The 14,161-nt window shown below is 35.0% G+C and overlaps 1 pseudogene; it reads left to right on the top strand.

Moving 5' to 3' along the window:
• LOC109130903 lies at positions 1,381–5,228 on the top strand (annotated as a pseudogene).

The following is a 14,161-nucleotide window of genomic DNA, read 5'->3' on the forward strand; positions in this document are numbered from 1 at the left end:
GTGAGTTTTGACGTTATTGTTTTCGGTAGCCGGAAGCACGACATTACAAAAGTCGGAACTGTCGTGGCTACAGACTTGATCATCACCTATTTTCCCCCTTTGGAGAGAAGTTTTGCCGACCAGCCTGTCATTCGACCCTGTAGTCGGTCCCGAACAAAAGAGAAAACCTTTGTCTTAGATCCTCCCAGGCTCTCCGGTAGCCTTAGGTATGAACCCATGCCGCCCAAATTTGATATCCCCAACACCCCCTGCATCTCCATCCGCACAGCGTTATCCACCTTATGACCAAATTGGATCGAGGATATAAATTAGGGATTGTTCTGTACTCTAAAAGAAACAATCCCTAATTTAACCAAAATTGTGATATATTAGTGTCAAAATTGAGGAAACTTTCATTGCACTTTATAAACAGCCAAAGATTTTCCATAAATACTGAGAAAGAAAGAAAAAGAATAGATGAGAAATGAAGCCACTTTTTGAACAAAATCCCTAATGAAGCCACTTTTTGAACAAAAGAAAGAGAAAGAATGAAGCCACTTTATTCTCCAACTTTAAAACAATAATAATGATAGAAAAATGTTTTGTATCAACTCTTAAAAAATTTGAGTATATTAGATGGTTTCACATTTGATTTTTTCGCACGCTAGGCCGTGGAAGAAATGCCACCCATTTCTCAGATTGCGTTTTATTCTTCGTCTTTTTAATTGGAAGCTCCAAAACATTTGTTGTTGCGTTGCTTCACTATATAATATTCTCGCAAACTCTTGTGGTCAATTTATCGAGCAGCTGGTTTTAAGAAAATAATTATTAATCACCGATGTATGTGGTCTTATAGTTAGTAGATTATTTAATTGGATTTGTTATATTTTATTTTAATAATTATTTAGAAATCAAAAATGATAAGCGTTAAACTATATGCCATGCTTATGCTTGTGAAAACAAATGTTAAGCGACATGTCATGTTTATGCTTATAAAAGGACAAGTATAAAGTTGCATGTTGTGTTTGAAACAATGCTAGACACTTGTCCTCTTCCTTCCTATAAATAAATGGTTTACTTCATCAGAAGAAGTGTATTTGCACCATGTCCAGCCCAAATACCATTTCAAATATCCTTTTTTGAACTAAGCTGCTTCATCAAGGGTTTGCTTCATCACTTTTTTTCAAACATCTATATTACTTATTATTTATTATTTAAGGTCCGGCGATGGTCCAGTGCAAGAAGTGCATTTGCACCATGTCCAGCCCAAATTCAATTTTTTGTCTTTTAAATTTACCCTAACTATTTAATAAATTCTGAACAATATCATTGTCTTTCTTCTCCTTTTTTTATGCAATGTATCGTTGCTTATCCTGTTCTATTTTGATTTCAACGAAAATTATGCAACTACAACTAGCTACCTCAAAATCTGGTAAGTAACTCGAATACCCAATGGATAAAACTTGTATCTTCCTCCTAATTCTGATTAGAGCTGTTAGTGATTTCTTCATACTCCTATTTAACCTTTCATATTTTCATTGGATAAATCAGTTTTTGGGTTTTTCTTTCTCCAATCAAAAATTAATTTTTTTTCTAGAAATTCACTTTGCCTCACTCAATTTTCTGTATCGGTTTCTGTGTCACTGTGTTAACAACGCCCAAGTGCCCAAGTCGCCCACAAGATCGAAGCTTAGAGGCTCAAGCTCTGGTTAGAACTTGCATCAGTTTCACAAATCACAATCCGCTAATCTTCGATTATTCATCAGACTTCCATCAAGGTTCTATTGTTCTCTGCTCTTATATCAACAATTTAATTGAACAATTGTAGTTTGAGTGTCTAATTATGTCTTCGTCCGATAATGTGAAAAGGCAAAAAAAGGGCCTATGGATAAATTCATTGTTAAAAAGAGCTTAAGATGAAACTAAATTTGATGAGATTGATGCTAATATAGATAATGATAGTATAGCTGCTCATGAAGTGGTTGAAAAAGTTGATGATCCTAACGTTGGTGAATCTGTTCTTTTTGATATCTATGATCCAAGAAATTGGGATAGGCTTCATTTAAAAATGATAGAAACCTTAGCAATTGATAACTCTCTAATTTACATGTTTTAAGCATCCTTTTTTGTCCATGTTTTGCATTGTTTTTACCCTAACCTTAGCATTTTTAGGTTATTTACTGTAGGAATCCACATTTAGGCTCTTTAGGGTGTTACATTCTTGCATTTGCACATTTTGGATGAAAACAGGTGTTTAAGAGCCGAAAATGGGGAGAAACAAGGTCAAATCCGAGCATGTACCCGAAGGAGCTATGGAGCAGGAAGAACAGTCCGAACACCAACCCGATCGAAGAGGATCTGAGAACAGAAAGAACAATCCGAGGACCTACCCGAAGAGCAACCCGAGCTCATCCTCGTGCACTCCATCGAGCAGACCCTCAGGCAGGACTTGGAAGCTAGGGTTAATGGGTTTCTATATATAAACCCCCCCCCCCTCTTCTTCCTCTCGCCCTAGCACGCCGCAGACCCTCAGAACAGAGAGCGAGAGCTTCTGGGAGAGAAACTGAGCAACTAAAACACTTTCTCTACTTTGTTAGGATTTAATTTCATTTCTTTTTGCATTTTCGATTCTATACTCTTCTACTCTACTTCTATTTTTAATACAATAACAATTTTCGTTTATCTATGTTTTTATGTGTTCTGCGATGAGATCTGAGTAGTGAAGTAAGGTTTCTAGGGATGGGATAGACGATTTTGTGTTCTTGATCAGTTAGGATGTCTTAGCTTGGTTGTTTATGTTTTATAAATTCCCTTCTAGATTGGTGTTCTTAATGCTATCAACAGACCGAGAGGTTGAGATTAGATCTAGGGTGTTTTACCATCGAGAGGTGTAAATGAAATACTTGAATCAATCAATGCTAGAGATTTACTCACTTAGCCTAAGAGATTAGATGAGTAAGGGGTTTATTGACAAAAATGAATCGGTTTTTATTGCCTGCTTGGTCATGTTTCTCCGACGAGAGTTGGATAGGGAAGTGATTAAGGTTGATTGTTTCTATCACGAGATTGTTTTAACAAGATTTTAGAGATTCATTGTCTAGGGAATATTTGCTTGAGGCATGTAGGACATCCAAATTGGTCAGGAACACTTAGGAGTCGATTACCCCATCCTTAGGAGCTTTCGTATTTAGATTGTTTACATTTTATTCATAACTCGATCCCCTACCCGAACAGGTACACGATCACCTGCTTCGAGTATACCTTCGAGCTGTTCTTACTCGTCTGGCTTACTCGACCACCCCACCCGATCCTGTACTCGAATGTTTGCATCGAGTGCTTAGCTCGTGTGGTTCTTATTTATTTGCTTTCTTTTATTTATTTTAGGATTGTTAGATCAAACCCATTTATTTCTTGGCTTGACTTGCTTTTTTTCTGATCGCATCTTATCGGCTAGCATATCAACCATTTGGATTGATAACCCTTTGTACAACAACTGCATAGGGAATTTATACTCTAGGTGAAAATCTTATTATCAGCAATAAATGGACCAAAAAGAGATTTATCTATTGTAAGAGGTCCTAAAAATAAGGTTCATAGAAGATTTGTTTCATCTTTTTACACTAGAGAATTATCCAATGGGGAATCAAGTGAAAGGAAATGGCTAGTTTATTCAAAAGAATTAGATAGAGTTTTTTGTTTTTGTTGTAAAAATTTTAAGAAAGGTATTAGGAAAAGTCAATTAGCAAAGGATGGTTTTTCAGATTGGACTCATATTCTTGGTAGATTAAGTGATCATGAGAAAAGTAATGAGCATATATTTAATATGACTGCTTGGTTTGAATTGCGGTATAAACTTAACAAAAATGAAACTATTGATAAAATTGCTCAAGATAAATTTAGGAAAGAAAAGAAATATTGGAAAAATGTATTAATTAGAATTATTGCAATTATAAAATATCTTGCAAAGCATAATTTGGCATTTCATGGAACCAACGATACATTATATCAAAATAGTAATGCCAACTTTTTAGGATTACTAGAGACGTTAGCAGAATTTGATCTTGTGATAAAAGTGCATGTTTTTAGGATTACTAGTGGAAGTATTCATCATCATTATCTTAGTCATAGTATTCAAAATGAACTGATTCTCTTAATTTCTTCAAAAATTAAATCAAAAATAATTATGAGAATTAAAGAAGCCAAATATTTTTCTGTCATTTTGGATTGCACTCCAGATGCTAGCCATCAAGAGCAAATGTCAATAATTTTAAGGTGTGAGTTTTTTTCCTCAAATTGTTTTAAAGTAGAAGAGTATTTTGTTGAATTTATTAAAGTAGATGACACAACAGGTCAAGGGCTTTTTGAAGTGTTAAAGGATGTATTAAAATCTCTAGATCTTGATATAGATAATGTGAGAGGTCAAGGTTATGACAATGGATCTAATATGAAAGGATACAAACAAGGTGTACAAAAAAGACTTTTGGATTTGAATCCTAGGGCATTTTATACACCATGTGCTTGTCATAGTCTTAATTTGGTTTTGTGTGATATTGGAAATAATTCGGTGAGGTTAAAGATTTTTTTGGGGTAGTACAACATTTGTATTCTTTGTTTGCTAATTCTATAAAGAGGTGTGATATTTTGAAAAATAATGTGAAAAGTTTAGCAATTATCAACAACCCGATGGGAAAGTCGTGTTGAGAGTATGAAAGCTATACGGTTTCAGATTATGGATATACGAGAGTCTTTATTTGTAGTGGCTGAAAATGATAATGATCCAATGATTCGAAGTGAAGCTGAATCTAGAGCATTGAATGAGCTTACTAGTTTTGAATTTTTGTTATCTGCTGTTATTTGGTTTGACATATTGCATGTGGTAAATATAGTTAGCAAAAAATTACAGTCAAAAGATATGCAAATTGATGTTGCAATGACTGAGGTAAGTGCCTTAATTTTCTTATTTTAAGAAATATAGAGAAGTTAGATTTGTTGATGCTATGATAACAGCTAAAGAAATTGCCACTGAAATTGGTATTGAACCTATATTTATTCAAAAAATAATTATCCGTAGAAAAAAGCAATATGATGAAGTTAGTGGTAATGAAACATTATTCTCTGTAGAAGAAACATTTCGAACTCAATATTTTTTGTATCTCATTGATCATGCTATTAGTTCATTTAATAAGAGGTTTGAACAATATCAGTTATATGAAAAGATGTTTGGTTTTTTGTTTGATTCACTAAACTGAACATGTGTGATGATGTGAGTTTAATGTCTCATTGTAGTTATCTAGAAAACTGTTTGAAAAATGGTGATTTAGTACACATTGTTGGAGAGGAACTTTTTATTGAGCTAAAGTTTCTTAAGAAGCTTTTACCAAATGAAAATATGAAAGCGTGATATAATAAATTTTCTTGTACCTTTTGATAGTTTTTCATATACTACAATTGCTTATAGAGTTTTACTAACTATTCCAGTTATTATTGCTTCGGCTGAAAGGAGTTTCTCCAAACTGAAATTATTGAAGTCATATTTGAGGACTTCTATGTCACAAGACAGATTAAATGGACTAGCTTTGATGGCTATTGAGAATGAGTTTTTGGAAGAATTGGATTTTGAAACTTTGATTGAGGATTTTGCTTCAAAACATGTAAAGAGAATGATGTTATCCACTTGAGCAATGTCTGATTTTTTCTTTTATTTTTTTCCTGTGAAAACAGTTACATCATAATCTATGAGTTAGGATGGAAGGATTGGCTACAAACAAATTGTGACGATGATGCACAAAGACTTTTGCACCGGGTGTAGCTGATGTTTAAGTCGGGCCTGGGAGTACTAGATATGGATTTGGCACTTCTTGAAGAAGAGCCAAATCCCTTAACTATAATTAGTATTGAGGAAGAAAATGCTCTCCATAAAGTTTGAGAGAAAGCGAACAGATTAAGCATGATGTTTTTAAAAATGACCATAGCTAGTAATATTAATACTTCCCTTCCAGATGCAGATAAAGCTAAAACTTATCTAGCAGCTATACAAGAACGATTTAAGACTGTAGACAAATCCCTTACAGGGAAACTTATGGTAGATCTTACAACCATTAAGTATGATGGGATAAGGTCTATGCATGAACATTGCATTGAAATGACCAACCTTGCGGCTAAACTAAAGAATTTAGGAATGAGTGTGGACGATTCATTTCTTGTCCAATTTATCCTAAATTCACTACCTCCTCAGTATGGACCATTTCAGATCAAATATAATGCAATTCATGAAAGGTGGACATCTAATGAATTGCTAATAAACTAGTCATAGAGGAGGCTAGACTTGGTGGTGGAGGCATTAAAGTTTCCCATTATATTCAAGAAGTTGGACCTAAAGTTGGGAAAAGGCATTAAAAGATCGATCAAAGAGCACGACCTACAATGAATGAATCCGATCAAGTTAATCCGAAGAAAAAGGCAAAGAAAGATTACATGTGCAACTTTTGTGAAAAGGTTGGACACTTTTAGAAAGATTGCACTAAAAGAAGAGAATGGTTCAAAAAGAAAGGTAATCCTATGGGTTCCGTAAGCTTTTTCGAATCTAATCTTACTCATGTTTCTTCCAAAACTTGGTTGATTGATAGCGGTGCTAATGTACATGTAATGAATTTCGTATAGGGATTCCTTACGATCCAGACCATAAATTCAAGTGAAAACTACTTACTCATTGGAAATCGAGACAAGGCGCCAGTCGAAGCTATTGGCACCTATCGTCTCATTTTAGATGGTGGATTTTATCTAGATTTATATCAAACTCTTTATGTTCAATATATTTTCCGTAATTTAGTTTTGTAAGCAAACTTGATTTTGCTGGTTTTAAATCTACCCAAGGAGATGGTTGTTTTAATATATTTCTGAACTCTAAACGAATTGGTTCTAGAATATTAGTTGATGTCTTTATATGTTAATACTGGCTGATCAACCTTATGAGACACATCTCTCCTTGTATTCTGAAAGTAGACTAAAAAATAAAACATGTACTGATGACTCATACTTCTTGTGGCATATAAGATTAGGACATATTTCTTATGAAAGATTTAAAAAATTGGTAAAAGATGGAGTCATTCCGAATCTTGATTTTACCAATAAGAAAATGTGTATAGATTGCATTAAAGGTAAGAAAACTAAACACACTAAGAAAAGTGCCACAAGAAGTACACAGCTTCTTGAAATCATACATACAAATATTTTTGGACCATTTGATGTTCCAACTTTTGGAGGTGAAAAGTACTTCATCATTTTTATCGATGATTATTCACGTTATTGTTACCTATTGTATGAAAAATCTCAATCTATGGATGTTATACAAGCATTCATTAATGAAGTTGACAGGCAATTAGATAGACAGGTGAAAATCATAAGGTCAGCCGCCACCACCACCAAGGTTCTTATGTGCCTGCGTTAGCGCATTCGGCTTCTTACAACTTATCTGTTTCTTCAACCCTAGCTTCCCTTGTATAGTGAAACCCTAGAGCTTATGTCAGTTTACTCCTGCAGACCACACAACCCGGATCCTGTATGGGCTACAGATCAATATAGGCCCAGTTCATGGTTCAGACCAAATAAGTCCATATGAAGCAAACATTTACAACACACTCCACCTTTTGCTTCATTTGATCCAACTCACAAAATCCCCTTTGTGTTGATTCTTTCATGAGAAGAAAAACAAATCTTTTCTTCTCCTATAGAACCTGCAACTTTCAATGATCCCTATCTTCGTCCACCTTAGCAATTTTCAACTCCATCTTTAGAAACTTTAAAAGATTCGCGACTCTCCCTCAAGCTTCCTTCTCCTGATAATTGTAATCCCACTTGTAGACGAACTTTGACCACAAAATCCAACATCTGAAGAAACCCTTACAAACTTGATTCATTGATAATCAATACAGAACACAACCAACATTGACTGTTCTTTTGTGTTCTTCAATGTCATCCTCTAACATTGCTCTGAAATTCCAAGCACCTATCGAATCCTTAGACTGTCTCATGACTGTCCCTATGTTTGAACTTTCTGAAATTTCAGTCTGCGAAACCATACAGCTTCTCCCTTGTTCTTGACAGCTTCTCTGAATAGCTTATGATGCTCTTCATCTGTACCAACAAGTTCGTGTAATTCCTTACACGAATCATCTTCTTCAACCTTGTTTCTCTCCTGATCTTAGAAACACTTATGAAGACCTTTACTTGATTCTCCTTGTTTCTCACAATAGCTCCACCTAGAACCAGAACTTCTGATTCACCCATAGGTAACACCTGAATTTCTTGTGAAACTTTGGTCTTGAAACCTTTAGAATAGTAAAGCCTAATATATCAATCTCTCAGAACACGATTACAACAATCACACAACCTCTTCCATGGTTTCTGAGAAACGCCATAGACATGTTATTATGATTGTATATCATATGTATCCGTCTGCAACCTGATTCACTTGGCCGACCTTTGATTCCTCTCATGCGCACCGAGCTTGAACCAAAATTCCTTGAATCCCATGCAGAACACATGAATCATACATGCTTCAATCCTGAAACAATCTCTGATTCATCATGTAAACAATCTCAACTCAATGCATTACTCCTGAGATTGAGTTTACATCCCATATGTTTAACCAACTGACTCTTGAACCCAGCTTGTACGATCTGACAGTACAAACTCTTGTTCAACCTTATGTTAAAACGGATGTCCAACCAGCAGCTTCTGAACCTCTGCTAGTTTTCCTGTAACATCCTTTAGTGCTTCAATCTAGAATCCCTGAAGCCACATCTGTTGTAACATAACCCTACAATAGTTTTTCGTAATTGCAGATCTTACCAAGAAGAAACTTGGTGCCAACATCATACCTTTTCTCACCATCCATCAATACCACCTTGACATGTCTTCACCATTGATGAACCCTTACTTAACCTCCATGTATGTGACCTTCCTGAGAAACTTAATGATGTTGCTAGACCCACTAGTCTTCTACTAGTCTTGTCTATTATAACATGCATCTTTAACCAACAGAGATCTACTTGAATTTTCCCCTTATACTCACATGCTTCCTTATTAAGTGTCAACAGAACACTTAAACTTCCTGCAAGTGAAAACCTTCAGAAGATTCATCCACCAGATCATCTCTGTAGATGCAAACAGGCAAACCAAAACTTTACCGATTCTGATTCCCTTCTGAATGCAAAACCTAACCCCAGTCACCTTGCGCCAGCCTTGTAGATTCTTGCACTTACTTGCAAACTATTGCACAGTCCTGCAACGTCTACAAAAGTTTTCTAGAGATTTTAAGTCACCTTGTAGAGCAAACTCCACCTTGACAAAGAAAATCTCACTGACTGCAACTTCGACTCTGGGTACTCTTCTCCATTCCCATTCAATGTAAACCTACCCAGATTGTAGTCTTTTCAAATTTCTGACAACCTGATCCATTCATGAGACTTAACCATTCACCCAACACCTCTCAAATCTTACCACTTCAACACAAATTGCCTGGTCCATCTTCATACTCATCTGGATTTTGGACATAACATGTTGACCTAACAACCCTCTTACACATATATTCACCTTAAGGCGTCCCTTAATAAATATATGACTCATGTAGTTGTACCTTCAACCAATTCCTGAACACTACCACACAAACGTTCAGCAACCATACCAAACAAGATACCATCTTGACTTTCCAATAGTTGAAGACGTCTACATCCTTGTGTTCTCCCAATGTCTAGATTCCTTAAACTAAAGCAGCTTTGAGTGTTCAAAAGCTTCAAAACAGAACATCCCATGTACCTTGTGACCGCAGCAGAAATTGAGCTCATGTTTTGATAAGTTTGAGCCTTTTGGATGATCCTTTGATTCACCTTTCACAGCCATGAACCAGAATCAAACACTGCATATAACTCCACCTTAAACCAACCCCATAACTGATTTAACCTTCGATCAAGAACACCTTCAAGATCATGAGTCTTCTGCAACAGTCTCTAGATCTTTCTTGTATGCTTACAGCGTCATACCTGATCTATGAAATCCTGAGCCTAATACCACTTGTTGAGAATCGCAAACCCCAATTCACCTCTGTAGTGAACCGCATACCGCGACTCTGCCCCTACTCCTCGTCTACTTCATAGATCAGTTTGCATAACATAAACATAACACAGAGATTTAACGAGTTCCCCTCATGCAGAGGGCACATCTCGTGTGGGAACCTTCTCCCACAAAAATCCACTATCAATCAACCAAGGTTTACACACAGTGTTTCATATACAAGTTTAGAGAACTACTAACTACAAAGAAACCTGAAGAAGAAAACACATAACACATAAGCTGTCTCTGGTTCAGCTCTCCCCTCCATGTATAACCCTGAAACACCTCCAAAACCCCAAAGAAGCAGCTCAACCTTCGTCTCTCATCAGAGTGTCCTGAAGACACCTTAAACCTAGACAAGGTTATGTCCGGCTCTCAGCCCTTCGACCCCAGTCGAGCTTCTACTCCTTTATCACGGTTCTGCGCACAGCTTCAAGCTCCATGTACGACGCTTTGTGCATGCTCTCTGCACTACGTCCTGCATCTCTGCATCTGCCCTGCAGAGCGTTGTGCCCTGCAGAGCGCTGTGCCCTACAGCCGCCACCAAGGTACCACCAGCTTCTTTTGTGCCTGCGTTAGCACATTCGGCTTCTTACAGCTCATCTGTTTCTTCAACCCTAGCTTCCTTTATATAGTTAAAACCTAGAGCTTATATCGGTTTACTCCTGCAAGCCACACAACCCGGATCATGTATAGGTTACACATCAATATAGGCCAAGTTCATGGTTCATACCAAATAATCCCATATGAAGCAAACATTTACAACACCTACGTACATACATACGTGTATGTATACTTTTGTAACCTTGCAACCTTAATATATGAAGAGCTTACCTTGACATATCGCCGTATTATATATATTAAGAATGTTGGGTGCATTGTTGGTAATCGAAGTGGCTCTCACCAAGGGTCGGAACCCTTACTTAATCTCTAGCTAGAGTATTGCTTAAGCATATTGGTTTAGTACCAGTCCTTCTCAACTTTTGTTGCAGAAATTGTGAAGTTGCATTTTTATATAAGGGTTACTCTTTTTCTCTAGATAGAGTAAGCCTAACACACGATTCAAAGACCATGCCATGGCCTTTTATTTTCTTCTTCTTTTAATTTCAAGTTTTACAAATACTGTAAGTATGGTGATGCTCTGTCCCTAGTTTTGTAGTAGCAGAAATTTAAATTAAGAATGAATTTTTTTTCTTTAGAAAAAAAGAGGTAATTAGGATTACCTCAATTCGACTACCACCAAGAAGCATGATTTTCTCTATGATAGACTTCACCGACAAGATAGAATTCCCGACAAAGAATCTTCGCTTCAGGGACGATCTAATAAACCAGACTTTTGCGCCCAGTCAAGCCAGAGTAGTCGGAACCACAAGTGGTAAATTCATCTTCCGCATCCCCGTCGTCATCCGATGGAGAGAGAAGGACTGACTTTTTTTCCTTCTCTATCGGGGGTACCAATATTGTTACTCGAACCCTAGTGAGACTCCAATATCATGCTAAGTCACCACCACTTTGCTGGTCGAGCATTAGTGACCTAAACCCTATTTGATAACTACTTAATGTTGTAAACACACAATTTAATTCCAGGTTTAGTCCGGTTCTCTATTTAAGATTTTCATAACCAGAAAAAATGTAACGTTATGGTTCAGTCTGGTTTTTATTTATACAATTCCAGAATCTTAAATAAATAAATTACGCTCATGTGCTAGGATTACGTACTTTTTTTTTTTAATCTTGGTATCTAATATATTAAAGGAGAAGTCGAGAGAGCTCACACAAATTGACGTCGTTTACCTTTAATGAAAATTGCCTTTAAAAATGTTTCGGAGAAGCTTTTCCTCTCTATTTAGGTTGCTGAAACGCACCACATTCATCCTCAGACTTAAGTTTACTAATTTGCCATTAATGATTCAAAACTGGACCTTTTTACCCTTTAAATTAATTAAGAAACTTATAAAAGATTAAATTTATAAAATATATAATCTATATAATCGTCAAAACGTGATTTTATAAATTAAAAAACCCTAAAACCTAAAATAATGGGCTTTATATAAAACCCAATCAAAATATACCAACCTATTCGAAACACTAAAATTATAGGTTGTTAACTAACATATAAATAGGTACAACCCTAACCATTCTCCATAATTTGAAATCTTTAAAAAAGAAAAAACCCTAAAATTCTCTCATGTTCTTGAAATTATATATGTAGTATAGTCTTGATGATTCTTTATATGGTTTTCCGTATTCGTGTTCGTGTTCTAATGATTCATATCCTCTTTCTGTAGTATTTGTTTGGAACGCAAGTTCGAGCATTACCAAAACTCTATGTATGGTTTCTTTACTTCTTATATTATATTGTATATGTTTCTTGATTTATTTAAAGTTTTGTAAAAACTAATTGTACTAATTCTTATGTTTCAGGTGAGTTAGTAGATGGTTGTAATCTTAGTTCTATGTTCCCGCACAAGAGATCTAGGTATTTTATTTTTTGGTATACGTAAAAATTTATTCTTTATACCTTGATGATGCTAGGTATTTTATTTTTTGGTATACGTAAAACTTAATTCTTTATACCTTGATGATGCTAAATTAAAAGGATCATTTTTATAGTTGCAGGAAAGCTTCTGAAGATGCTGATATTAATGAGATATGTTTGGTAATTTAAATAGTAAACTATTTTATCATCGTTATTGAATTTTATTCATGTGTTTGTGGCTTTAATAAATAAACATAAATTGATAGGTAGAGGTTGCGAGGACTATTGAACATTTTTATTTGAATTCTGCATATTCATCGTTGATAAAAGGTATGTTGTTAGTTTTGTAATTCTTTTGTTGATATTTTTAACTATTTCTAATGCTTTATTTTAAAAATAAATCAAATGATTAAAAATTAAACATTATTTAGATGATTCTACCGATGATCGTATGGTGAAAAACAGGTATTGTTTTAACTTTTATAAGAAATATTATTAATATTATATATCTGGTTCAGAAAATCATATTAATATTTGCAGTTATTGATTATTGTTGCAGAAAGACTATGAATGGTGCTAATAATATCCCAACATTTATGGTATATTCTTAAATAAATGATTTTGTTATTGTTTAAAATTATATATATATTTTTTTGGATATAACATCGTTAGTTTGATTTACCAACAGATTAGAGATTCAGGGTCAGCAATACAACCTCTTTCGGCTATTGTTCGGTAGTGGTTTATGTTAAAAAAGGAGGCTTGACCCTAATTCTTCTTTTTAAACATGTTCCAATGTTTCTTACTAATTGCTTATTTTGGTATTAACACGGTAACAATTTGTGTTTAAACGTCATCCTGATACTAATACTTTAATAACAACATGATACTAGCGTTTATGTTTAATCTTTTTACCCTAACCCTAAATTTTTGTGTTATATGCAGAGAAGCTATTAATCGAAAAGAATCTAATCTGTTTCTTTTCCATTTAAGATACACGGTAATTATCTAAAAATATTCTCATTAGTTTTTTCAATTAGATCTAATATATGACATTGTTATTTTTTAAAAAAATGGACTGCATATGGAAGAAGAAATGATTGGTGTCGTAGCAAATATTCTTGCGTGAAGAGAGTAGAAGAACAAAACAAACTCAAATGGGCAACGGCGCCAAATTGAAACTGACTATTTTTGTGGTGTGGTGAATGATGAATAGAATGATGACTTATGAATGAATGGATGTCAGGGTGTTTCGATTCCCCTTATGCAATTGTAGTATAAGAGGTGTCAATCCAATCTGAGTGTTTGTGAACAATTAAGATGTGCATATGAGTCTAAGTCAAGCCAGATGTAAAGGTTGTTTGTCACTAACAATCCTATTATGAAATGGAAAGTGCAGAAAGTAAAACTACAAGAACTAGGAGCTAAATGCAAATGGAACAGAGTGATTATAATAGCAAGGACAGAAATAGAAACTATGTTGATGAAGAACTAATGCAAGATAAGTAATGAACAGAAAGCTAAATGAATGCAACAGAAATAAAACAGGAATTAAACAGGACAATCACAAATCATAAACACAAGTTCTGGGGA

This window comes from Camelina sativa, chromosome 19 (genome assembly GCF_000633955.1).
Source record: "Camelina sativa cultivar DH55 chromosome 19, Cs, whole genome shotgun sequence".
NCBI lineage: Eukaryota > Viridiplantae > Streptophyta > Magnoliopsida > Brassicales > Brassicaceae > Camelina > Camelina sativa.